Source organism: Choloepus didactylus, chromosome 14, assembly GCF_015220235.1.
Source record: "Choloepus didactylus isolate mChoDid1 chromosome 14, mChoDid1.pri, whole genome shotgun sequence".
Taxonomy (NCBI): domain Eukaryota; kingdom Metazoa; phylum Chordata; class Mammalia; order Pilosa; family Megalonychidae; genus Choloepus; species Choloepus didactylus.
This window is the reverse complement of record NC_051320.1, coordinates 17,861,143-17,888,385: the sequence shown is the minus strand read 5'-3', so window position 1 is coordinate 17,888,385 and position 27,243 is coordinate 17,861,143. Positions and strand designations below refer to the sequence as shown.

Below are 27,243 nucleotides of genomic sequence, written 5' to 3'. Positions count from 1 at the left end.
GGCAAAAGTGCTCTCTATTGTTAAAAGGCGATTATAGTTTGACTTTTTAAAATGATTTACATTATTATCTTGATAAAAACTAAAATAGAAGAAAAAAGATAAAAGATTAGAAACACCAAAAAGAAAAAAAAAGGATGAGGCAGAACAGAGAGAAAATAAAGAAACGTCAAACTGAAGGGACAAACATTTTTTTTTTAAATGAAAATAACGATAAATTTTAAGAAAGCTAAAAGAATGCACAGGTCCAAATTGCAAAGACACTCTAAGGATAATTACATTTCAGACACAGTGCGCCATTCGGCAAAGCTTTTTGTGGGTTGTCGTTCATTAATTTTATGGCCTTAATTTATTCCTCCCAACATCCCTCTGAGTTAGTCTGTCAGCATCACTTATCAAATGTCCAGTGTAAATAGAGTATAGGACTAGCATGGAGGGGAGTTAGTAACAAAAGAGAAATCTTTGCTTCTGGGAAACTCAGCTCCTATTGAGAGACAACCAACACACAGGGAAAATGTGAAAACGCAAATGGGAAATAAAGAAATCCATCTAAGGCAGGTCAGAAACAAACCCATGCACGGGGCAGGTCCTGGGACAGTGGGGGATTTGCAGCCCAGAGGAGACTTTCTGGAAGTAATCGATTTGTACAATGCTTTGAACTAAGGAAGGAGAAACAGTTCTTTAATGGGTGTGAAAGAGGTGATAAAAAAGAGTAAGATTGGGCAGGACCTGCTCAAAGCCGGTAGCTTGTGAGTTATGTTGAAGGCAGCTGACAACCCCCCACCTTGGACCAGCTCTAACTTGTTAATCCTCCCATTCTCCGTGTGCCCAAGGTGACCATCACCCTCCAAGGCAAGCTTGACAAAGCCACAAAATGTGCCCCATTAGGACAGACAACAACGATTTCTCCCTCCTCTTTCTTCAACTTTCATTGGAGCAGGCACTTTCCTTTTGGGTATTGCAGGATTTTCTGCCAAGCCTCATGAAGCTGGATAGGCAGGCAGCATAAAAAGAGCCTGGCCTGGGGATTAATCGGGACCTGGCATCGTGGAATGGAGAACATCTTCTTGACCAAAAGGGGGATGCAGGATGAAACAAAATAAAGCTTCAGTGGCTGAGAGATTTCGAATGGAGTTGACAGGTCACTCTGGTGGACATTCTTACGCACTATATAGATAACCCTTTTTAGGTTTTAATGTATTAGAATAGCTAGAAGTAAGTATCTGAAACTACCAAACTCCAATCCAGTAGCCTGGACTCTTGAAGATGAGTGCATAACAATGTAGCTTACAAGGGGTGACAGTGTGATGGTGAAAACCTTGTGGATCACACTCCCTTTATCCAGTGTATGGATGGGTGAGTAGAAAAATGGGGACAAATCCTAAATGAAAAATAGAGTGGGAGGGGGGGTGTTTTGGGTATTCTTCCTTACTTTTATTTTTTATTCTTGTTTTCACTTTTTCTGGTACAAGGAAAATGTTCAAAAAATAGATTGGGGTGATGAATGCCCAACTATATGATAGTACTGTGAACAATTGATTGTAAACTTTGTATGATTGTATGATATGTGAATGTATCTCAATAAAATTGAATAAAAAATTAAAAAAAAAAAGAGCTTGGCATTTGACATTGAATTTGAGTTGGAATTCCTGCTTCACCCACTTAGGACAGGTGCGATCTTGGGCAAATTTACAAAATCTCTGAACTCCAACCTCCCTACCTGCAAAATGGGCATAACAATCATCTAATTTGCAGTGTTCTTGGAAGAATGGAAGGTAATGTATGTGACATCCCTGGCAAAGAGAAGGTGTGCAAGACATGGTAACTGTTATTATTATTAGCAAGACGGTTTGTGCAATTCTGCTTTCCTCAATTAAATTGCACACGTCTTGAGAGTAGGGACTTGGTCTTTTTCTTGCAGGTCTTGCAGTTGTCATCACTCCATAACGTGGTGTCCCTGTCTCTAGCCTTTAGTAACAACTTCCTCACCGTTCTTCCAGCCTCTCCTGACAGCCTGTTGATGGTGCCTGGTATCGACCACCGAATCCGTGAAGACTGATCAAGACAGGATGGATACTGCACAGTCTATTGCTTAGAGAAAGAGAAACACAGGCTGCCAAATTCAGTGGCTCTAAATGCTGATGTGGGTGGGGTGGGGGCACTGACTCATCTTGTCACAGGAGGAAGGATCCAGAGCCACAGTTTGGTGGTTCTACTGTGCTGAACACCCTTTTACATGAGGAATAAAAAAATGTCCTTGAGTCTCTGAAAAACGACTTCCAACATGCACAGAGTAATAAGCTATGCAGAAACTTTTCACAGTCACTGCTAGAATTGGAACTAGAGGCTCAAATCAATTAAATTCAGCCAATAGTTACTGCCGGCCAGCTGAGCATGACATGGAAAAGTAGATACTAGAAGTAGATACTAGAAAGTCTTTGCCTTTAAAGAGCTTATTATTTAGGAGAGAAAATATTTATAGGCAAAAAAATAGTACCCAAAATAATTGAAATTTTTCTGTTCACTGTTCTCTCTCTTAATAAGGAGAAATGGAAAATGAGGTTCTGGATTTTAAACAATAAAGCATTATCATGGCAACTAGAATACTAACTGTGCCAATATCTAAAATATACATATAAGGTTCAAGAGTGAACAAATTTAAATCGCTAGGATTTAAAGTCATTTTGGTTCTTTTAAGATTATGTAATGCAATATATAGAAATGTGTTTTTCTCACTAAAAAGAAAAATAGGCCTTATTCCTTAAAGAGTTCATTTTCAATTGTCTCGTGCTTTTTACATTTAATAGTTTCATTTACACAGGCAAGTAGGTAAAATATAATTATATATGTGAATTTTCTTTGCCTCACTTCTAACAATAATCTGAATATTATGAGAGTTAAGTAGAAAATCCTTTAGCTGAACTGAACCGTGTTTTTAGGATTTTCAAGGATTAAAAGATAAAATCAGCATTTTTCTGGCCACATTTATTATGTGGAGTGAAATTCCAGAATCACTAAATCATCAGAAGAAAATGTCTTTGAGAATATCTGAAAGCAAAGTTCATTTTAAATAGAAAACCTCAGATTTGGAATTACTGACCTCAGTTCTTCTTCCTCCTCCATGTCAACAAATATTACTACAGCACTTACTTATGCCAGATGAGCTGCTTGATGCTGGGAGGAATACAAACATTAATAGCACTTGGTTTCCGAGGCCGATTGTTTAATAGTAGTAAATTCCTCCCATCTCCCTTTGCACGTGACTCTCCCGCCCCTCCCATCCAGGGGCAGAGTCTCTGCCCCACCCACTCCAGCCGGCTGGTCATGTGACTGACTGACAAATAAAATGTGGCACAAGTGATGTGCTGTGAGTTCCAGAATCTGAGCCTCAAGACACCTGGCAACTTTTGCTCTTAATCTCTTGGAACCCTATAACCACCATACCACAAGAAAGCCTAAGATTAAAGCCTCCTTGGAGGTAGAGACCAGCTCACCAGCTGTCACAGCTGAGCCCACCCGCAGCCGACCCTGCAGCTGAAGGCATCGAGGCAAAACCAGCAAAGAAACACTGAGCCAAGACACAGAATCAGGAGAAATAAGAAATAATTGCTGTTTTAAGCCACTAAATTCTGGTGTGATTTACTATGCCACAATAGATGACAGACGCAAATCAGTACCTGGATATGGGGTTCTGCTGTAACAAAAACATAAAGGTGTGGCACTGGCTTTGGTTCTGGGTTTCAGGTGAAAGGTAGATAGGCCATGAAAAGGTTGTCGTTAGAGATTGGAAGGTCAGTAAGGAAATTTCTGTTAAAGACTGGAGAGAGGGCAGCCTATGTTAAGGAATGGTAGAACAATTGCGAGTCTGTTACCTGCGGTTATGGAGAGCATCAAAAATTATCTAATAACTTGTGGATCTGGAAAAAGAGAGCTTCAGACAGAAAGAAGAAAGTACCAGTCAGCACTTTTGGGCTATGGATGATAAATTATGTGAAGGGAGAGGTGAATTAAAGAAGGAAAAAATATTTCAAACAAACATTAGAAGAAATGTGAAAAGCCCAGGGTGTTTGAGTTGTAAATAAAACTATTTCATATTTTTCATTCTCTCCTGGCAAAAAAAAAAATTTGCAAAGTAAGGAATGGCCTCAATGTAAAGGTCAAATCAAGGTTGTGGCTCTTGGACCTTTGTCAACATCTCAGAAAGATTTTAAATGATGCCTAGTAGACACTCTCAGCTAGACAAAAGAGCATCTAAGAAACACAGCTGCCTGCCCACTTGAAGTAGAGGGAGGTCTATCTAGACAGGAACTATGGATGTAGCTTATGTGGTATGACATGAACACTGATAAGACTCATAGGAGACTCACAGCATTTTTAAGAGAGTGGTATTGATAAAAACACTGACAATTTGGACTAAAAGAGTTCCACAAGCAGTGTTCCACAAGCAAGAGCAAAAGGCTGAGAGATCTATTCAGCTACAAATATGGGTCATTTCTTAAGAAAAGGGAAAGATATCTGAGGGCAGAATTAGGAGACAAGGAGAATAGTAAGCCAGGAAGTCACTTCAAAGGAGCAAAAATAAGCCCTAATAAAAGAACATTCTCTGTCCCTAATATAGGGGAAGCTGGCAACATGGGCCCAGCTGGATTTCAGAATGGCTGTGGATTAGTTCATCCCCGTTTGGAATCTGGGCTGGCTTTGTGACTTTGTGAGATTGTGGAAGCCTAGACCCCAAGAGGCCTTGCTCTGCCTTTACCTTGTTGGAAAACTTCCCTGAGAAGACCCTGCTCTGAAGAAACCTGGGGTGGAAGAGTAGTGAGAGAGAGAAGTGAAGCCAACCCACCTATTCCAACTGAACCCACTGCCCACACGATGATCCTTGGCCCCTAGCTAAATGCAGCCACCTGAGTGAGCTCAGACAAAACCAGGAAAGAACCACCCAGTCTACTCCAGAATTGTAATAAATAATAATTTATTTAGTTTTGTGGTGGTTTGTTATGCAACAATGATAGTTGAGAAATTTCCTATTCTTGAGGTGCTTATAAAGTATTAGGAAAGAGAAACCATGCACCTTTACTTAAGGATGCATTTAGGGATGTGCTAAGCATCATAAGACGTATAGTACTAAAATGTTTGGTGTTCAAAGTAAGGGAGACTCAATTATATTTGGAAGGATTGGCAAATATCTGTAGTGAAAACAATTTTTAAACTGAATCTTGAAGAGTGTTTTAGTTAGAAGGAAGCACAAGCAGAAATATTGAGTTTCTTGGAGAGGAGGGTCACTAATTCTCCTTATTGATTAATTGAAATGAGGAGAGTATTGCTTCCAAAAGGAGCAAGCCTGGGCCAAGGAAGATGGGAAGAATCATTCTGACCTATTGTAATGGATAATTTCATGTGCCAACTTGGCTAGATTATGGTGTCCAGTTGTTTGGTTGAGCAAGAACTGGCCTGATTGGTACTGTGAGAGTATTTCACACATGGATTTGCATTTAGAGACAGTTCGTTGCATCTGTGGCTGATTGCATCTACAATCAACAAAGGAGACTGTCCTCAGCGAAGTGGGAGTCTCTTCATCCAATCAGTTGGAGGTCTTAAAAGCCAGCTGAAGTTTTAGAAGTCAGAAAGAGGAATTCTTGTCTCTACTTCAGACAGCCTGCTTCTCCTGGGGAATGCAACTTTATCAGAGTTTCCAGCTTGTGGCCTGCCCTATGGAATTCAGACTTGTCAGTTCCTACAGTCACATGAGCCATTTTCTATAATAGTTTTAATATATATGCCATTTATATATACACATCATATATATATATATATATATATATCTTGTGTAAAGATTTATAAGAGATGGAAATAAAAGATTATAAATCTCATCTATCTGTATCTCTTGTCAGCTCTGTTTCTCTCGAGAATCCTGATCAATGCACTTAGCAATAGCCAGTTCTCTGTTTCAGAAGAAAAGAAGAGCTACTCTACCTTTGTGTTTCAGCTAGTGACAAACTTCCTCATTTGCTTTGTTTGATGAGGAAAGTAAATCCCTCTTCTGGTGGATTGGCAGATTTTTTACCCCACCAGTGGCACTGGGAGACCGTAAGGCTTACTCCTCAAGCAAACTTGCTTGCTCATAGCTCCTTGCATTTGCTCACATCAAACACACAGAAGTTTTGCAGGACAAAGAAGACTCTCCCTTTTATTTATCATTCCATCTCTCATCCCTCCTCTTAGCTGAGCATCTTTGGAATGATGATTCCAACTTAGAGCAAATGTGCATTTTGCCATTCGTAATTCTATCAGGACTTCAAAGAGCTTACCAAGGATACCCAAGAGCCCAGTGGGCTCTACCATATTTGAATTCTACCTGCCTGTAAACAGATATTAAAGAAGAACATATCTGCAAACAGATATTTTTTTGCAAACAGATGCTGAAGAATTTGATCATTCATACAATAACCATTTTGTGACTACTTACCATGTGCTGGGGACTGTTTTGGGTGCTTGGGATATATCACAGAACAAAACATACAAAAGTTCCTGCTCTCATTCTACAAGTTTATATTCTAGAGGGGGTGGGGTGGAGATGAAAGAAGGACAACCATAAAAACTAGATTAAATAAACAAATAAAATACATATTTTAGAAAGTCATATGTGTACAGAAGAAATAAAAATAATTAGGCAGAGTAAGGGGACTTTGGATGCAAGTGTGGGGAGGGATTGCAGTTCTAAACTGGATGGTCCAGGTGGGCGTTTTGAAAACATGACATTTGAGCAAAGACTTGAGGGAGGAGAGGAAGGACCAGAGATATTTCTGCCTCTAAAGTAGGTTTACTGCAAGACACAAGAAAAAAATTTGAAACTTGCTCATTATGACTTTCAAAAAAAAAATCTTAGAGAATATTGCAACTATAGGATTTGAAGAGCCATGTGAAGAGGGGTCAATCTGGTAGAAGGAGTTGTTTGGACTTCCACAACACTACGGCTGGATAAATGGCAACATAAGGACCTTATTTCAATCCTGATTTGCCCAAATACGTGAATTAAAAAGCATGAGACAACTGGGGAAATTTGAATATCGACTAAACATTTAATCTATTAAGGAATTGTCATTCATTTTTCAAGTGTGGTAATGACACTGTGGTTAAGGTCTTTCAAGGGTTTATATTTTAGATAAATATGCTGAAATATTTAATGATGAAATTATATGATGAGTAGGATTTGCTTCCAAATAATCTGAAGGGAAGAAGAAGGCAGATAGGAGCATAGATGAAAGAAGACTGGCCATGAGCCATGGGTTTGGGGCACATGGGATTTAATTATACTGCTCTCTCTATTTCTGTATCTGTTGGGAACAGAGGATACTAAAGAAAATAAGTTTGGTGTGGTAAAAGATGTCTCCTTCATTTCTTTTCTCTCTCCATGAGGCCCTCCCCTCTTCACCTCTCTTCTTTCCCAGCCTAGAGTCCACGGTTCATCATTATAATCCTCCCTTGCCACAACCCCAGCAACCCTGCCCCTCTCTCCCTCTGCCTGCCTAACCTCTAAATGTTAGGGTCCTCCAGGTCTTGGTCAATCAAAATTGTCTCCTTAGTGAAATGGCTCAGGTTTAGGGTTTCATATGTACTTACTGATGAGTCCCAAACTTGTAACCCCAGGCCAGAACCGTCTTCTGAGCCTCAGACTTCTATCTACAAATGCCACGTGATATCTTCATTTGAAAGCCAGATAGGTGCCTAATACATATTCTGCATTAAAACAAAGCCTTTGCTATCCCTCCATACCTGTTCCTTCCTGGTCTTTCAGAGAAATGGGAATACCTTCCACCTAGTTGTTCAATTTAAAATCCTAAGAATTGTCCTTGAGTTCTCCCTTTCCTTCTTTCTCTGCATCTGGCCCACCAAGTCACATCTAGTCTGTAAGGGCCAACCTCTCTCTGCCTCCACTGACCCCCCTCTGGCCTAAATCACCATGAACTCTCATTTAGACTCTAGCAACAGCTTCCTAACTTGTCTTCTTGCCTCCTTCAAGGTCTCTCTGCAACAGAATCTCTAGAATTCCTGTAAAAATGTAACTTGGGCCATGTCATGAGCTTTTCCACTCCATCCTCAACGTCTGGCCATGTTCTGGTCAATTCTCAGTGCACACAGAGTAAAATCTACTCCATACCAAGATCTGCACCTTGACTGTATCACCAGCCTTACCTCAACCCTCATCTTTTACACGTCTCCTGCTTTCTCACCTCACTCTACCACAGTGGCTTCCTTCACAGTTACTGATCACGCGAAGCTTTCTTCCTTCTCAAGCCCTTTGCACCTGGACCAGTCTTTACCCAACTGGCAACCTGCAGTTTTTTCAAGTCTTAGCATAACCATCACCTCCTCAGAGAGGCTTTCCCAGACACTCTCTTCCAGTTACTTTTTTCTCCAGTTACTTTAAAAACAAAACAAAACATATGGTCCTGAATATTTCTTTCATAACATTTATCACCATTTGCAATTGTCTGGTTTACTTGCTTGTTTCTTCTGCTGCCCCCACTATGTTTTAAACTCCCCTAGGGTCTGTAACACTTAGGGCTTTGCAACCCTTGCTCACTGCTATATATATTCTCAGTGTCTAAAGTGATGCCAGGAACATGGTGGGTTCTCAATAAATATTTGTAGGGTTAGTAATAATAAAAGTGCTCACAGTAAAAGAATAAGAAATAAAAATAGTGGTGAGACCAACCCGAAGCTCTAACCTATGTTTATATATAATTCTTACCTAAGAATTCCAGAAAGAGTGAAAAATGAAATAAAAGCAATGAAATGAATTGGTGGCAATATAGAAAAAATTTCCTGGCACAAAGAAATATCTCAGTTAGAAAATTTAGAGTGTGCATTATGTTCCAAGAAAATAAAATGTCACAATGAAAACCACTGCTAAGCATAAGCGGGAGGAATTTTTCAGTATCTGATACAGGAGGGGAACAAGGAAGAAGAAAAGAGAAGAGAGTCTACTGGCAGGCAGGAGAAAAATATTCAGTTCACTCAGAAAAAAATCCACAACAAAATCAGGTTGTCCTCAGACCCCTGAGGAAGTCAAAATGCCATAAGGCAATTTAGCAAACTGTTTCAAAACTCTGGAGGGTAAAGCCGCTGAGCCTATAACCCATCAGATCATCCTTCATGTGTGAAAACAATAAAAGCATGTCCTCAGCTCTTCAACAGCTCAGAATTCTATGGCCAAGGTATTCTTCCTAAATGAGCTATTGGAAAACCTATGCCAAGATGAGGAAAAATGTATCAAAAACAACAATCTTGATGGATCATTGAGTAGAAAAATTGGTAAGTTGCAGAAATGAGTTTAAATATTTGTTTTAAGTGTGGTTACAAAATTGATTAACAAAAAAGTATGGTTTTCTAAGTGAATGAAATGATCACTTTTGTATTTAAGATAATAGAAAGCAAATTATGGCATCCATAACCACAAAAGAAAAACAGAAGAAAAATTAGGATATTGGTGGTGGTAGGTAGAGGGACACAGTATGATATTTCTTGTCTCCCATAAGGGACAGTTCTAAAAATTACTATTGTATCACTTACTTTAAGAGTTAATTTAAAGCAAGTCTAAGATTGACTTTGGAAATCAAGGTTAGCCTCTATTGAAACTGAAAGGACAAAGTTCATCTTTTAAATTTACTGCAGGAAACAATAGCAAAGAAAACTATATACAGCAAAAATAAACTAACAAAAAGCACATAAATAAATAGGAAAGGAAGCAAGGAAGCATTAAACAGGAAGACTACAACACCACCACCAGTAACAGTTGTAACTTAAAAGATACACATTTGAAACAATAACACAGAAAGGCTTAAACTGATGATAGTGATCAAAGGTAGAGCAGATAAGGCCAAAGAATGGGATGGAACTCAAGGTCTTGGGTCTGTGTGCATGAGGAGGTAAGGCTGATGTTCCCACACAAAGCCAGGAGCTGGGAACAGGGAACAAAGAAAATTCTGCCTACATATCTTTGGACATGACATTGGATGGGGGCTTTCTTCTGGGTCCAGAGTACAAATCAGGGGGAACAACAGCAACAAAAATTAGTCCATCACTAATGGATGCAGTGACAAATTCTGATATAAAAACCCTGATTCAAGAACTAATGTAAAAATGGGTCCAGGATTAGTGAGCCCTTTAAAGCCCCAGAAAGAGGTAGTAGGTTGCTCTCCTAGCACAGAAGACACTGGGAAATGTGCAGAAAATATAATTCCCACCAAAATGACTCATAACAAAAAGCACAAAACACAGGATAAAGTTCAATGCCACGGCATGGTCAGCAACACAAGGGCTGGGAGAAATGACACCCCAGGACTACAGCTAATTGAGCAATCTGAAAGCAATTCTAAAACAGGTCTGTTGAAAACATCCAGACATATAAGAATGGATAGACTATGTTAAGAAAAAAATGTTATGAAAATAACAGGTAGATTACAAAAATGATCAAATAGAAATGACAGGAATGAAAAGTATAGCTATTAAATTAAAAACAGACCAGGTTTGACTTAACAGAGAATTAAGGAACTGGAAGGCAGAACGGAAGAGATCTCCCAGAATTCTGCATAGAAAGATAGAAACATGAATAACATGAAAGAAGGGTTAAATGACTTAAAAATAGAATGAGGAGTTCCAATGTAAGTCACATAGGATCTCCATAGGGAGACAATAAACATAATGTGGGAGAGCCAATAATTTAAGAGATAAACAATGAGAATTTTCTGGAATTAAGGAAATTCATGAACTCTAGATTGAAAATCTAAGCATAAGAATATAAACTCCTCTAAGAGCACTTAAGTTCCTTGAGAGCAGGGACTTCCTTGTTCAACTTTGTCCCCGGTATCTGGAAAATATCTGACCTGTAGTAGATGCTCAATAAATATTTGTTGAAAGAATAAATATGATGAGTGAAACAAAAAGTGTATAAAGTCCTAAGCAGGATTAAAAAATAAAAATACAAAACATCTGCACAACTGCAGAACACCCAGACAAGAGAAAATTTTAAAGCCACCTGAGAGAAAAACCAGATTAGCTGCAAAGGAATGACAACTAGACTGACAACACCCTTCCTAAAAGCTACTGGGATGTGATGAATTAATATCTTCAATGTAGAGGGAAAATAAATTTTAATCTAGAATAATATCCAGCTATTATTATTTAAGAGTGAAGATGAAATAAAAACATTTTCAGACATACAAAGATTGTTAAGAGAGTTTACTACCCACAGACACTTACTTCAGCAAGAAGGAAAATGAATTCAGGAAGAGGAGTTGGAGGCGAGATTCACCAAACAAGCAAAGAAGTTGGTAAAACATCTTGGTAAATTTAAACGGGCATTAATTGCAAGTAATAACAAGAAGAAAAGTAGTTAACTGTGAGGTGAAATCCATGGGAGAACAAAAATGATAGACAACTGTGATTTGAAAGATGTGGGAGTTCAGAGTGAAGTTAAAGCATTCTAAAGTCCTTTCTTTATTCTCGATGAGAATCAAGAGACTGACTGGTTTGGGACTTTTTACCAAAATCTACTGGTAAAGCATTTCAGTAACAACATTTGGGTAATAACATCTAAAGTATAGATAAGAAGGGTGGGGGTAGGGATAGTAGGGACAAAGAAAACTTGATCACACTAACAAAAGGCAGTGCTCAAGGAGAACATGGATAATAATGAATTGCTCTATTAGACAAGGAGGGATTCTCTCTCTCAGAGAAGGCAAGTGGGAAGAGAGTTTGGAACAACATCCTGAAACCAATTTAACAATATGTACTGAGAGCCACAAACATTTTCATTACTCAGGAATTCAACTTCTGGGAATTTATCCTAAGGAGGAAAAAAATCAAAGATGTGGGAAAATATTTATGTATAAGGATGTTCATCGTACCATTATTTATATTGGTCAAAAATTAGAAATAGCCTAATGTCCAGCAATGGAAGAAAGGTTAAATATCTCATGTAATGAATTTTAAATAAATTGAGTTTTAAATTATCCATCACAATTTTGTGCTCAATGAATATTTAGAAACCTAATGAAGTGACCATGATATAAATTTAAATGAATAAAAGCAGAAAATAGAAATAGTCAACATGCATTGAGTGCTAACTATGGATTGGGCATTTTTCTGAGCCATTGCTTGTGTGGACTCCTTTAATTCCCACCACAACCCTTTAAGGTAGATACTATAGGTGAGGAAATCGAGGCACAGAGAGTTTACATAACTTGCCCAGCCTCAGGCAGCTCCTAACTGGTGAAAGTCTGACTGATACCCCAGCAGTTAGACCAGGTCATTTGAAGTCTTTACCACTGTGTTATATTGTCTCGATTCATAAAACTATAAATATAGTATAAGCTCATGGGTGTGTAAGCAAAATATATCTCAATGTAAATAGTGGTTATATCTACATGGTAGGATTATGGATGGTTTTTAATGCCCTAATACTTTCTCTATTTTCTTGATTTTCTACAATGAGAATGCTTACTCCTATAATCACACAACACTTCAGGTATAGGATAGAGCAATCAATCCATTGAACAATCACTGTATTATACTATCCCAGTAAGATGCTTGTCTCTCCAGTACACCCCAGAATTGTACTCAGGGTCCAGCCAGTATAAGGATGACTAATGTGGTGGCTCTTTAATGTCTTTGAGTCGTAGGACTTTTCAGAATCTGATAGAAGCTATGACCTTCTCCCCAGTCAAGTGCATGTATGTCTACAACTTTAGGGGATTCAGATTTTCCCATCAGCCAACTGTAGACAAAAGACCTCGGCCCTTAGGTTAAGAACAAACCAGGCTAAAGGACCTCACTTACACAGCAGCTTCAACTGCCAAGGTCACCTTGGAGGAGAAGGAAGGAACTCCCATGAGTCTCCCCCACCAAGGGGGCCTTGAACAGGTTTCTTTGCCTGTGTTTCTGTCCCTGCCTCGCCCCTGTGTGCCTGGGTACTGGAGGGGCCAAAGCAGTTGAAATTTAAATCTCTAAATATTGCGGCCATGTGGTGTGGATGGGATCACATACATCATGATGAGCCCTGTGTGAAGGGAGAAGGGGGTGGTAGCTGGGAAGAGGGGCCAAAGGGAAGACAATGCTTTTTGGATTCCCACTGCCTTAGAGTAGGTATGGAGCAAAGAGAGAGATGTAGTGCAATGTAAACAGAAGGATTAGCTACTTTATTTTGCCTGATAAAACCTAATGGGATTTAACAGTTAGCAAAGTCTAAAAATGAAAACACAAAATCACCACTTTAGTAGGAGTGAGTTTTAGTCCAAGCTTAAATGAAAGCATCAGCTCCTTTTCTGTTAGGCTAAGGGGAATATTAGAGAGAAGAAAGATACTGAAGTTGGAGGGGAGTATAGGTACATGAATCCAAGGTTGGAGAAACCTTGGAAGAAGAACTGCCCGGGTTTTCAATTTTGTACAGTCCCAAATAGACGCTGCAACAGAAAATGCTTCATGCCCTGCCTGCTGTGCATTAGGCAGAACTATATTTCTGTGCATACAGATGAGATGTTATAAAATCCATGCACTGCTACAGCCCATTTACTTTATTTCTTGGGATTCCCCACAGGTCCTCACCCAAAGCATATAATTCAACAAGCTCGGTGTTCTGGCTTCCTAATCCACAGAAAACTAGAAGGAGAGGGGGTGAAACAATCTCATTAACAATAACTTGAATTGACAGCTAATAGGAGTAAGAAGCAACTTTAAAAAGAGATATTTAAAAACTCATAAATCAAAGAGGCAAGAGCGACCCCTGGACCCACCAAAGCCCACACACCGCTGCATCTCAGCTCCCAGCACCTAGTTCCCACCACTGTTTTGCATCATGCCCAAGAGAAAGGCTGAAGGGGGTCTAAAGGAGATAAAGCCAAGGTAAAGGATGATCCTCAGAGAAAATCTGCAAGGTCATCTGCTAAACTTGCTCCTCCAAAGCCAGAACCCAAGCCTAAAACGTTCTCCTGCAAAGAAGGGAGAGAAGGTACCCAAAGGGAAAAAGGGGGAAGCTGATGCTGGCAAGGATGGGAACAGCCCTGCAGAAGATGGAGATGCCCAAACAGACCAGGCACAGAAAGCAGCAGGTGCTGGAGAGGCCCTGAAGTGTGTGCATTTTTGATAACTGTGTACTTCTGGCGACTGTACAGTTTGAAATACTCGTTTTTATCAGGTTTTATAAAAATGCAGAATTTTGTTTTACCTTTTTTTTTTAAGCTATGTTGTTAGCACACGGAACACTTCATTGTTGTTTTTGGGGGAAGGGGCAAATGTCACTAATAGAATGTCTCTGAAGCTGGACTGACATGGAGGAAACACCTTTTCCCTCTAAATTTGAGAGCCTTCCTTTTTACTCCCAGGAGATGGGATTCCCTGATGTTGACACACATTAGCCACCTTGGCACAAATGCCTTGTGGTACGGAAATACTAAAATTCATTTTTATGTCCTCTTCTTCCTTCAGCATAGACTTGACTCCCTTAAACCTGCTGGGGCTGACCCAAAAGAATTGGTTACCAGAATGTCAGGCAATTTGGACCTTTCAGTGATGCCCCTGAGATGGCATCTTACAAAAGAGCAGGGTCCTTGTTTAGGTTGTGGATCTTCAAACCGATAATTCTGCCGTTTTCATTTCATTTCCTGAAAGTCAGGGTCGGCTCGTGAAAAGTTGTCAAACAACATGCTAAATGTGAAATGCCAACCCTCACTCTAAACTTTCGCTGTTCAGAGCATCAGTTGAAGACTTCCTTGGGTTCTATAGTGGCTTTCTGATTTTGATAGTCCATTGAAGGAGGGAGTTTGAAAGTTGTTGTACATTGTTACCAATCGTCTGCCTATGCCCTGCCTGAAATATCATGATTGTTCATGAAAAGTATCTTTAATAAAGCTGGATACAGTTTGGCTTGGAAAAACAAAACAAACAAACAAAAAAAGCTCATAAATCATAGTGCAATCTGGGCAAACCATGTTTTGTAACATGGGGCAAAGCCCTACATACCTCCAGAATCTTCGTCATGATGGCTGTGCCACAGCCTAGGATACAAACATTTATATCCCTCATGGTCATGATCATTTGTCATGACAAAAGTATTAAATTATATTTAGCAATGGTAGGGAGTATCTAATACATCCTAAGGTTATTATTTTTTTAACCAGAATGAATCAAAATTTAAAAATTGACCCTTAAAAGCAGATCTTGACCCTTTATAAATCTAACTTCTCTGGAACACCCTTTTCCCTTACAAAGAGATACGGTAAATGACACGTTGTGGCATTATTTGAAGAGATTTCACAGATCAAATATCAAACTGAAATACTCTCCCTGAGGTAGTGTGACATCATAATCAACATGCAGTCTATAAAATTATCTGATGGATTAACCCATCAGAAGCTCATGAGTAAATGTGTTAGCAACAGAATCTACACACACCTGCCAGGGTGAGGGTGATGTGGGGTAGAAAGAAGGATCCATACACAACAGAACAAACATGGGGATCAGGCTTCCACTCCCTGAGCTCTGCACAAAGGGACATCCAGAACAATGGAGTTTTCTATCATGTAAAACCTTCCTTTGCTCAGTCTTGTGCACAATGAGACACTTAGAATACAGAATTTAAGAGTCGAGAAAAAATGTTGGAACTAATCTACTTCCACATCCACGTCTTCAGATGGAGAAATGAGCACTCAGAGCTCAAGGCACCACTGGCAGAGCCTCTACAGAACCCGCCATGCTGGGCTCCATCCCAGTGTCCTCAAGGCCCCCGCTGCTCCCACGGCACTTTCTGTCTCCATTATGTCAGGCTGAGAATCACTGAGCAAGGAACGGATGGAAGCTTCCAGGCCTCTTCCTCCCTCATTCTGAAGTTCAACTGCACACAACTCCAGTCACCTCAGAAAGAATATTGCCATTGGGAAGAGTCTAGAAAAAGCCTCCCCCATTTGGGCTTTCCATTGTTCCAGCCTCTTCCCCACAAGTCAATCGTCAACAGGACCACACTGAGCCCTGCTCTGTGCCCAGGGAAATGAAGGACGAAGAGACCCAGCATCCTATCTCCAGGACCTTCCCTGATGCATGGAAAAGTGTGCAGTAAAGATTTGTGAGACAGGCATGCAGAGAGGAACAGTGGAGAGATCACCACCACCTCAGTCACAGGCAAATCTTCTTGGTGTGGATATGGGCTTTGAAAGAGGAGTAGAACTTGATTTGACTTCAAGACATAGCTCAAATTCTTGACAGCAAGCAGAGCCTCAGCTTACCCCTACACCTCATCTCTTCACCATGTGGACCCCTTATATTTGATGCTCAATGGAACCAGTCAAGGTTCTCCAAAGAGAAGCTCTTTCTCCATTTGGATCATTGCACATTGATGCAAACAGCCTCCCTTGATTTTCTTCCCTTCATCTGTTTACTCTTACATCTCCTTTAAGTTACATTACACCACCAAGAAAATTTCTATGAGGCCCCAGCTGCCTAGCTGGGTGGGCTGCCTCTTATCTGTGCCCCTGCAGAACCCATACTTACCTCATGCTAGGAATGGAGACTGAGTAGGAAGAACTAAAAAAGCAAAGGTGGGGACAGATGTGGTGGGTGGGGAAGAGAAGGGAGAGAGGAGCGTCCACTTGGGGGCACCCATTTGATTCCAGTGGAACAGGAAAGAAATGCCAAATATTAAGGTTTATATGGTGAAATATATGGCAAAGTGGCTGAACCCAATTCATTAGGGAGCCATTAAAGATTCTTGCAACAAATCTTGAGCAATCAGAGATTAAGTGGCTCTACCCCCACAGCTGAGCCAAAACATAATGGGGCAGCAGGAAGAAGAGGGAAGAGAAACCTCCCAGAACCCCAAGGCAGCTATGTAATTCTGTGCAGGTTAAACTCCCTCTCTATAAACTAGGATAATGACGTCTCCTTCGGAAGTTGCCGCAAAGATTAAACAAAATGTGAGCCAGGGGCCCAGTGCCTGGGAGCGTTTTCAATGTGAACACTCTCTCCTCCAATCCAGGAAAACACTGGGGGCTGTTTAAAAGAAATGTTGGAAATTAGATCCAGAGACACTTGGGTGGGAGAGACACTTGGGAAGTGTTGGGAGATAGGCAAGAAAAAGAGGCAAAAGAGAATAGAAAAATGGAGAGAAATAGAGATTGTGCAAAGACAAACCAACCCATCACCTTAAAACCTTCAAAGCAGAATTTACCCTCTCTTTATTTTCCTGTCTGATGTTACATTTTACAGTACGGCAGCAATAACTTCTACTGCTTTACAGTACATGCACAATAAATGGCTTCTGAGCTTGATTTACAACCTCAGCAAAGCGGGGGTGTTTAATCATTCCCAGCAGCTGTTTAAGGTTCTGTATACCGCTGTTCAGGAGTGATTATCTGGGAAATGTATTTAAAGACCATGAGAGCTGGCTGATAGAAAGCTGATGTTCAGGGGTTGGAGACTGGGGGCTGGAATCTGGCTGCATACTAGGGGGATTTCTCCCCCAGCTCCAGGGCACCCTCCTTGTAAAGTGGTCAAAACAAGCTTTCCTGTTTGATGGAGAAGTGGACAAAGCAATTAAGAGCTCAGAAGAGCTTCAAATCATACAGAAAAGAGCCTCTTAGCTTTGCGATGCCCTCCTGCAGGAAGCCAGCTGTGCCGCTAGAAAGTCTAACAGTGAACGCCCTCTGTACGTGCCATCTTTCACTGACACTGGCCATTGAGCAGACTGGGCAGTGCCCCCAGGGTTGTGGCAGGATTTCAAGTCGAATCTTTGAGAGCCAGCTCCGAGTTGGTGCCTTGCTGGAACTAGCTCTGAAGAGGAAGTTATTCTTGCCCCACCCCCCACTCCCACCCCCGAAGTCTCTGTCATCAGAGGAGACCTTTTGCATCTACAAGGTATTGAACGTCATGTATTTCAACCTCTTAGGTTTCTAAGTGAGAAATAGTGAGGAGCAGCTTGCCTGGAAAGATATGCTGTCAATCAGAGCTTGCTCCCCTGTCCTAATGACCCCCTCCCGCTGCAGACCCCACCCCTGCCTGGGGAGCAGGGTTGTGGAAGTCCTGGGACACTGGGCGTGTTCCTGAGATGCAGCCCCCAGCTAGGGGGCTTGTATTGCTCTATCTCGTCGTGCTGGTGAAGCCCCCCTTGCTCTCTCATCCCTCTACTCAAACCAGACAGGAGGCAGCTTGTAACAAACCAGCTTTAGGGGCCAGAGCCCAATCGAAAGGGGATGTTTACTGGAGACAGAGCAGCAGCTGAATCCTGGACTAAGTGGAATCAAATGTGAGTGGCATGTCTGATAAGGAGGTTATGTGGAGGAAGAAGGGGATTAAAAAGAAATATTCAAAGGACTGTTTGGCTGACCCATATGAGAAGGCAGACACACTTCCGGGGGTTTTGAGGAAGCAGCAGGCTAGGCCCATTATCAACCCTTCTAACTTCATCCCCTCATCAATCAACAGCTTTTTAGGAGCACAGAGCAGAGATAGAGATAGGTTCTGTTTTTGCAAGAATCTTTGTCTGAATGAACTCAGATCCTGGACATTTTAGACTATGGATGAGGTAGAAGTGGGGAAACCACTTTAACAGAGGGCCAACAAAGGACTCCCTTTCCTATGTAGTATCTCATTTAATCCTCACAGCTCTACTTATTATAACCAAACAAATGAGGAAACCAAGAGAAGGGAAATTCCATATCTCGCCTGAGGTCATGGGTTGAAGTAAGCTGCAGAGCTGGGATTCTGTTCAGCAACTGATGAGCCCTGTGATTGCTATTTTAAATTGGGCTCATATTAGGCTCACCTTTTATACAACATATTCCAGCCAGGAGTTTTAAAATGCCACCACCTTTATTGTTGCCAAATAACAAGGACAGAGATTGGAGAGGGTTCCATAACATCTTCTTTGCCAGGTCTCTGTGAGATTGGGCCAGGTGATGGCAGGCCTTGCCTTTTGAGCTGTGAGGTCCTTTTCAAATCCTTTGAGACCTGGAGTGACTGGCAGAGGCTTGATAACACCTTATTGAGAGATCCTCCATATGTCTCGGTGGCCCCCAAATTTGGCAAATGATTTCCAGTGATGAGCTGGGCCAGCATGGTATCTTCATTGTGGACTTAGGTCTGAGATCCAGCCCATTTTAGCCACTCACAGGCTGTGTGACCTTGGATAGATTACCTAGCCTCTCTGAGCCTCCAATGCTTCATCTGTAATATATGGATATAAATAGTGCCTGCCTGAGAGCATTTCTGCCTGGCATAGGGCAAGCACTCGATATCGTTGGTTTCTGTTATCATGACTCTCCCCATCTTCAGTTCACTTTGGCTCACTCCCAAGCTCATAAGAATCAGAAAACTGATCAGCTGCTGAGCAATTCTGACAAGATTTCTGTGGGGAAAACACAAGGTTTCTATGGGGACCTCTCTTCACAGACCTTGGGATTTGAAGAGGGAGGTTATCTCATACATTCCACCGGCCTTCCTCCTCTTGTTTTGTCCACCCGTATTCTGCAATGATACATTAGAGATCTGTCCCTTTCATGTCACAAGTTCTTATACTGAAGACTTTGAAATTGAATGAAGCACAGACCTCCTGCTACTTGTTGAAAGCTCCTTTATGCTCTTGCAAAAACCAAAGGCAAACCTCAATCAGCTGATGTATTTATAGTTGGAAGAGTTCTAGCCCACCCACTCCCTCGGGGTTTTAATCAAAAGAAATAACCTTCATGCTTGTCTTTTGTTACTGGTTTGCACCATAGAGCTGGTGGTGCTTATGCCCCTGTCACCCTCTGGAGGTTGCTACAGGTCAGCAAAGGACTGTGACATTCGAAGGAGCTGCTGTATCCAGCATCTCCGTCAAGTAAATTACTGCATGGCACAAGGTGGCTAGAAACAGCTGGAGGCCGCTAAGAAAGGTGAGTGGAAAATCACCCATTCCCTGAGAACAGACCAATTCCAGATTGTTTTATGCATTATAAAGTAAATATGACAGTGGTCCTTGCACTCAGAATTGTGATGGTAAGAAGTTCAGAAATCCTAGCATCATCCTTCTTCCCATTCCATCTAATGACTGGAGGGCACTGCTGTCAGAGATTCTGGGACCATGAGCTCCTTTGAACAGGAACTCTGCCTTTGAACCTCCAGAACTGACCCAGAACCAGGACTATTATGTCCTTGCAATATGTTTATGAACTCATGAAGGAATGAAGAAGGCTTGAATTCATCCTGCCAAAGAATAATAAGTCTTGCTTATTGGTCAGCAGCCTCATCCACTTTCATATTGCTCAAGCTGAAATGATGAGGTCTTCTACACTTCCTTTCATCCCACTCACATCAGAGATTGGGCAGGCCCTTGCAGTAGAGTCTCCTGAATCATCTCGACTCTGGTGCACCGACTTCTTGTGCACATCGCATTTGGGAATGATCTTACCATCCGCACTGTGCTTTGTGTCTGGGAGAGGGAGTTGGGGGAGGATGTGAACAAACCCTTGAATTTGGACCCTGGGCCCCTCTGTCACTGAGCAGCACACAAATGACTCAGATTTTGATTGCAAGGGTCTCTGGAAACTCTGAGCTCAGGGTAGGCATGAGACCACATAGGGCTTAGTGGAAAAGCATGGCCTTTACATTTAGAAAGACTTGAGGAAGAATCTCAACTTTGTTACCCATTACCTACATACATAATGTAGATCCTTGCAGAACTGTGGTAGGGATTAGAAATTATGTATATAAAATACACACCTAAGTGACACATAAGTGGTTGAAAAATGGTAGCTATTGATGTTGATATTAGGATGTTTTTAAGACATTCCCACCAGGGATTCTCAAAGGGGGCTCCAGCTCCCCCATATGGACTTTGGAAATGTGGAGGTGGTCATGTTGATTGTCACAACAAACTGGGGAGGGGATGTGAAACATTCCACAATGCTCACCCCAGTCCTATGCATTAAGAACCAAGCAGCTCCAAATCTCATTTGTGCTCCCTTTGAGAACCACTCTTCCTAGACCCTTGGATCTTCTTCACTGTGACTCATTTGCACTCACGCATGCATGCACTCACCCACCACCAAGAAATCCACCTACAGACTTTCCAAATCTCCGTGGGTATCTTGAAATATGAACCCGCTCAGGGGCTGTGAACAATTGGCTCCAGATGTCTTGGGAATGAGCTTGGACTTGGAAGCCCTGAGTCTGAGCCTGAGGTTTTCCATGGATGGGTCATATCCCCCCACAGCTAGAAAGCACCTTCTCCTTGAACCTTCATTTTTGTCATTTGTAACTTAGTGATGCCACTGAAACTTCCCCAATAGTTAAGAGCTTTAAATAAGAAAATGAACATGCAAATGCTTGGGAGTAGAAAGGCTTAACTGTGCAGTGTAATATCACATACAGTCAGGAGCCAGTTGACAGCTCTTCCCCTGAGAAATCACTTGGTCTCAGCACAATCAGAGCCTCGTCAGAGCCTCAGGCTCAAAAAAACACCAGTCATACTGATCCTGCCTTCTTTAAAACTTTGATTTTTGTTCATCAGGGATTTTTTTTTTTTGCATTAGTTTTGATTTTTAAAAATATTGCATTGCAACTTATTTATTGGTATCACTGAGTTTTGTGTGTGTGTCCCTGTTCCAGGTTGCTAATGCTGCCATCATGCAAAATACTAGAAATGGATTGGCTTTTATAAAGGGGGTTTATTTGGCTACAAATTTATGGTTCTATAGCCCATAAAAGTGTCCAAACTAAGACATCAACAAGAGGATACCTTCACTGAAGAATGGCTGATGGCATCCAGAACACCTCTGTCAGCTGAGAAGGCACCTGGCTGGCATCTGCTGGTCCCAGGTTGTGTTTCAGCTCCTCTCTCAGCTCCTGTGCATCCTTGCTTCTTTTTCTCAGGGGGTTGCTCTCTAAGCATCTGGGGGTCCTCTCTTAGCTTCTCCAGGGCAAACTCTGGGTTTCATTGCTTAGCTTAGCATCTCCAAATGTCCTTCTGTCCGCGTCTCCAGGCGTCTCCAAGAATCAGCATCTTTGTCAGCTCTTGAGCTCTCTTAAGTACTCCAGTGAACTAATCAAGACCCACCCCGAATGGGTGGGGTCCACACCTCCATGGCAATAATTCAATCAGAGTTTTCACCCACAGTTTAGTGGGTCACATCTCCATGGAAACACTCAATCAAAAGGTTCCACCCTAATAAAGACTAATAAATCTGCCCCCAACAAGATTGCATCAAAGAACATGGCTTTTGTGGGGGACACATAGATTCAAACCAACACAGTCCCCTTAACTTTTGCCCCTGTGGCTAATGCCTTACTCCCTCACCTCGGTCCCAGCTCAGGTCACTAATCTTTGTCATGCTTCAATCCAAACCTTTGGCCTCTCATTCTGTATTCTGGGGGAGAGAAAGCCTACTGGATCCGTCACCTTCTTATAAAACTCTATAGACCTGAAGGTAGTAAGCAAGTTGTTCATCAGCCTCCTTTTCTCTCTCTGAAATTATCCTAACTTAGCTCTTCCTTAGAGTGCCCATCTTCCTTAAAGAACCAAATTTTCAGCGATCTTTCAACCTGTTTGCTGACATCTGTGCTTCTGATTATGAGAAACAAGCAATTCACTGACAAAACTAATGTGCAGTGTGATTTTACATATTGGAACTTAGCATATGTATCCAATTGTCCCAGCCACCCCCATTGAGGTATTTGGGGACCAGCTGGACCTCACACAGCACTCATGGATATGATTGTGGTGCTCTTCAGGGCTTTGATCATCTGGCTTCTCCCAGCGCTTGTCTATATCCTGAGAATATAATAAACCCGATACGTGACAGCACTAAGACCAGCTGACTTGGAGTCTCCCAGCCACAACTGAGCTGTCAAGAGGGGATTTTGGAGCCAGGTGGCTTGGGGACTCTGCTGTATTTTTATACTTTTGTTGATGGAAGATAATGGATTCAAACACTGCTGTCTTTAGACAGTACATTTTGTGTCTGAGTATCCTAGATATTGGCCTGATTTGATTTTTTTTCTTAAGAAATGGACCCCATTTTTTGAGCAACAACCAGCGCTAACCCACTGTCATCATCACCACCATTTTACAGCTGAGAAACTGAGAGTAGTAAGAATTTAGGCAACTTGCTTGGGGTCACATGGCTTGTTGGGGGAGTGGTGGTGGCAGGGATTTGAATCCAACATCCTGAGTCCAGAGTTTGCACATTTTACTGCTATTCTATTCTGCCTCTTGGACACCGTCAGGCAGGGTGATTGGGACCAATCCTTGCAACAGCCCCATAAGCCAAATATTACAACCATTTTTGTTAATGAAATTGAGTTTGAGCAAGTTAACTCTTTTTAGATGAACGAAAGTCAGGAAAAAAATAGATGTGCCCCTCAGTGTTCAGACTTCCCTCTCCAGTTCCAGGGCACTTGTGGACAAATCAGCCTGGTGGGAACATGCAATTCAGAAAGAAGCAAGAAATAAATATACTTTTAAAGGATCTTAAAGGGACAAATTGTGAATTCTCACCAATGCTGATATTAGCTTAGGTGAGAAAGATCAAAGAGTTCATTGAGGAATGGTCTCCATTTCATACCAATCTTGTGGGCTGAAATGTGAACTCTACTGACTCTGAACAAATAGTGGGGTCTGATGTAGTCTAACTCATTTTGGTTTTGTCTGGTGGCCTCAGCAAACACAAAAGTCAGGGAACTCTCTGCTGTGGCCCAATTTCTGGAGGAGGCTCAGGGAGCCCAGAATGTGGCATGTGCTGGTTTGAATCTCTTTCGTACCCCATAAAAGGCCATGTTCTTTTAAACTGATCTTGTGGGGGCAGACCTATTGTGGGTGGGATCTTTTGATTAGGTTGTTTTCATGGAGATGTGACCCACCCAATTGTCCATAGGAACTTCTGATTAGACTATTTCCATGGAGATGTAGCTCTGCCCATTCAAGGTGGGTCTTAGTTAAGAGAGCTGGAGTCCTTAAGAGAGCTCAGGGAGAGAGTCCTTAAGAAAGCTCAGAGCTGACACAGGCCCAGATGCTTGGAGATGCAGACAGAGAGACATTTGGATATTGTAAGCTAAGAGATGGAGCCCAGAGTTTGCCTGGGAGAAGCTACGTGAGACCCCACACACTTAAAGAGAAAGCCACTTGTATCAGAAGCTGAAAGCAGCACAACCCGAGAGCAAAGGACCAGCAGACGCCAGCCATGTGACTTCCCAGCTTACAGAGGTCTTCCCGACGCCACTGGCCTTTCTTCAGTGAAAGTATCCTCTTGTTGATGCCTTAGTTTGGACACTTTTATGGCCTTAGAACTGTAAATTTGTAGCCTAATAAATCCCCTTGATAAATCCCCTTTTGCATAATGGGCAGCTTAGCAAACCAGAACACTGCATGGGCCTCAGTCCCACCCTTAACCCAAGCAGGAGAGCATCTAGCACCCGCCTTTGGAAGATAAGCGTTTCCCATCACTCACTGTTCTGCACTTTTGCTTCATGATGTCTGGGTCTAGATGAATGGAATTTACATAGTTTTAATAAATATTAATAACCATTTTAATCTCAGTAAACCTTTCATAGGAGACATTCAAATCACTTCACAGTCATCTCAGGCCTCCAATGAGAAGGAAGTAATCATTTTGCAAAGCTGCACGAGCAGTTTCAGGCCATGTGGGCCCTAGAAGGCTGGGTCTGTGGGACAGAAAACATGTTTGGGGAGAAAACAAACAGGTGCTCGGGACTGGCGAGCAGGCAGATTGCACTCATCACCCCACTTTCATTTCAAATATTGTACTCTTGTCTCTGTTTTTAATTTATTTAGCATCTGTGCCTATTATTTTTGTAGTAGGGTGTTACGTAATAATACTAATACCAGACGCTAATATCTATTGGGTGCATTCCATGTGCCAAGCAATGAACCACATCCCTTGATCTTTGTCATCCCCTCCTTCTTGTTGGTTTGGAACAAATATTATTGTTCAGTTTGAAAAAAATTGCCTCAGATAGAACCAGCCATTGAGGGTGGAGAGAGATAAAGAGACAGAGATGGAGCAGGGGAAAGGAGAGAGAGAAACAGAGAGGGAGGGCATTTACTTCAAAATTAGGAGTTTATAAAGTGAATTTTGAAATCCCTTCCCATCCATAAGATTGGGCTGATCGAGCTTCACATTCGTGAATCATTAAAGCCTGAAGGCATCTCAGGGATTACCTAGTTCAAGCTTCTTATTTTACACAGGAGGAAACTGAGGAACAGAGAAATGAAGTAGCTTCTTAAGGGTTATTATCATCAAAAACATTTGGATTATTCCCTTGGAGATTTGTTTATCTTTATTTCTTAGCAGCAAGTTTTGAGATACATACAGAACAAATTCTAATGCAAAATAAGATATTTTACTCATTTATTTGTGTTCTATGCATGGTCGGCCTTAGCAGAGGGAAGTTCTAGAACACTTACAACAACTAAGCACACATGCAGTCAGCATGATTATTCTCCAGAATCATCAAAATTTTCCTGTTTCAAAATCCAAAATGTCACTGTGCCATTCCCAGAAGGAACGCTGTTTCCTCTAATGTAACACTGATGTCCTGTGTTGATTGTGTGTCTCAGGAGGAATTACCCTATGGTCTAGATAACTGGCTATTTATATGTTTGCACCATTGCTGGCCGATGGGCTCTTCACTGGCAAGGACCATGGGATTTCATTACTGTCCTCAGCAACTTAGTACAAGCCCTGGTACGAAGTCTCAACAAACGTTTGTTGAGTGAATGATGAATGGGTGATGTAAAGATCCGAAAACCTTTCTAATCAGTAGAGCAATGTAATAAGGGATCTGTCATTAATGCGTACACAGTGACAGAGTAGCCCAGATCCAGGCACCGAAATGGCCAGACATGGATTGAGGATGTTCAAGCATTCAAATACCTTCCTACGGCTAGGCTGCCCTAGAAACTTATCAACAATTTATCAATGGCAAATAGCTATTTTCAAGAGGAGAAAAAGTGATGTGAGGCAGTGAAGGGGGGCCCCCTAGAAATGCCCTTTAATTATGTATATCCTTTAAGTTAAAGCTGGGTCTCCTCAAGTAAAATAAATATTTCAATGATGATCTCTCTGTGAAAGCTTAAATCACAGGGAAGTTTTGGAGATTGATTCATTCTTTCTCATTCAACAATTGTTGGATATTATGCCATGTGTCAAAGAGATTAACATGAAAAAGATGCAGGCTTGCCCAAAGGGAACGTGCAGTCATGGTGGGAAGGCTAAGAGGATGCATGTAGACCCCTAATTGCAATAAAACCAGGTTAAGATGACTCCAAAGCCAGATGACCAGCTCATTAGCCTTGTGGCACTGAGGAGGTACTTTGCTTCTCAACGTCTTGTGTTGTCAAATGTAAAATAAGGATAATAATACCTATCTTTTGAAGTTGTTAGGTAGATTAAATGACATAGATATGTACATGGTAGCAGAGTACATGGTAAGCATTTAAAAATATTAGCTATGATCACAGTGGTGCTTACACTTTGCCTATATGTTCTTTAAAATGTAGGTATAAACAAGAAAGGGTACCTAACTAAAACAGGGTTGGGGTGAGAAGTAGATGAAGGCCACCTTCCTGAAGAACCATAAACATGGGTATGAATCAGTGGGGAGACTGTGTCTGGCATGGTTGGGGTTGGGATTGGGATGGGGGCAGTTTGTTTCTCCTCTAGACGTCTGAGGGGCTACTTCAAAGACTTGAAGATATGGAAAACCAGTTATTCAAGGCAAGGCTTGTACTTTAATCTGGCTGGACCAGACAACGTGAAGAGGGGAAGAGGATGAATGAAACAGAGCACGAGATGTAGAAGGTAGACCAGAAAGCCTGACTTTACTTTGAAGCTTTGCAGGTCACTGATGGATTCTGATCAGGGGACTGACATGCTTGCTATGGTGTAGACTAGAATGACTCAGACAGGGTGAGATGAGGGGCAGGGATGCCAATGAGGGAAGTAGGAAAGCTGCCACAGAAATATAGGTGAGAAATGTTGATAACCCAAACTACGGCAAGAGCAATGGGGGACAAAGACAGGTAAAGAGGTCTGAGAGATTTTTAAGAAGGAGAGGGTGGGACTTGGCAATTAATGGACTGTAAGGAGCAAAGCCCAGGGAGCAGCCAAGGATGACTCCCAGATTTCTGGTCTGAGAGACTGGATGGATGAAAGAGCAGGCGTGGTGGGGACGATGCGAAGTTCCATTTGGGACATGTTGAGT

The 27,243-nt window shown here is 41.6% G+C and overlaps 1 protein-coding gene across 2 annotated transcripts in view; it reads right to left on the bottom strand.

Moving 5' to 3' along the window:
- The window catches only part of CLVS1 (clavesin 1), a 199,282-nt gene that overhangs the window by 156,623 nt on the left and 15,416 nt on the right, over nt 1-27,243 (bottom strand). The window lies entirely within an intron of this gene.